Below are 1,137 nucleotides of genomic sequence, written 5' to 3' on the forward strand. Positions count from 1 at the left end.
TAAGAAACATGGATGTGTGAGGGAAACATCCACTGATTGCATCTAGTGTCACCCTTCCCAGGGATCAAACCCGCAACTTTTTGGGTGTCTGGGAAGATGCTCAACCAACTGAGCCACTCTGCCAGGTTAACGTATTATTTTATATCCTCACAAACATGTACAATAATTTAATGAGCAAATTAGGAATTATTACTAAGTACTCTTAAGCATACCTCAGATTCTGAACATAAGAAAATCCTAATTTTCCAGAAGAGTAACACTGGCTAAAAAATTGCACAATGAAAATTATATATGTCATTTAACAAACTTTTATTTGTCATTTTTGAGACCGAACCAAATTCTAGGAGCCAGTGATACAGCAATAAACTAGATCAGTCCTTACGGAGCTGATTTGGGAAAGTAGTATTAGTTAGTGGAAGGACGAAATCCACTCAAGTTCAGACCAAATTAAGCTAAAAGTATGCAATTATCACTATCTCTTTAGAATCCTACCACAAAGTTCAAACATCACTTAATACTCCACCTTCCTTGGCAACTCAGGATAGGACGCTGGCATCCTCACAAGCCAGGAATAAATCCAGATGAGTTTATATCTGCTCCGATTTCGTTATTCCCTGACTTCACCCTTTCATTTTATCACATTTACATTTCGAGGCTATCCTTTTACTTTAAATTCTCATTCTAAATTCATTAGAGTTTAATGCGCCTGTAAGCAAACCTACTTCCTCTGAAAAATATTACCGGATTAGTATTCTTCTGCACAACAAAGCTGTCCCCTAATGAGCACCTTGCTGCTCAGAACAATGTGACCCTGGAGAAACACGTCCTGCTTGCCGATCACATGTGGACAGAGAACCAAGGTGTTCTTTGCACGGCAAAGAGCCCCCTCCAGCCTCACCGAGTTCCAAACCTAAATGGCAAAGGCCTCGGGGAAGCCAACCCGGGCCAGGAGAGGACGAGGTTCCAGGGGCAACTGGCCGGGCCCGTTTACCTCTCGGTCAAATCTCCCAGGTCTGCGCAGCGCTGGGTCCAGCGCGTCTGGCCGGTTGGTGGCTCCCACCACCACCACCTCGCGGTCCCCGCTGAAGCCGTCTAGCAGCGTCAGCACCTGGGCCACCACGCGGCTCTCGGGGGCCT

The sequence above is a fragment of the Myotis davidii genome, unplaced genomic scaffold (genome assembly GCF_000327345.1).
Source record: "Myotis davidii unplaced genomic scaffold, ASM32734v1 scaffold46, whole genome shotgun sequence".
Classification (NCBI taxonomy): domain Eukaryota; kingdom Metazoa; phylum Chordata; class Mammalia; order Chiroptera; family Vespertilionidae; genus Myotis; species Myotis davidii.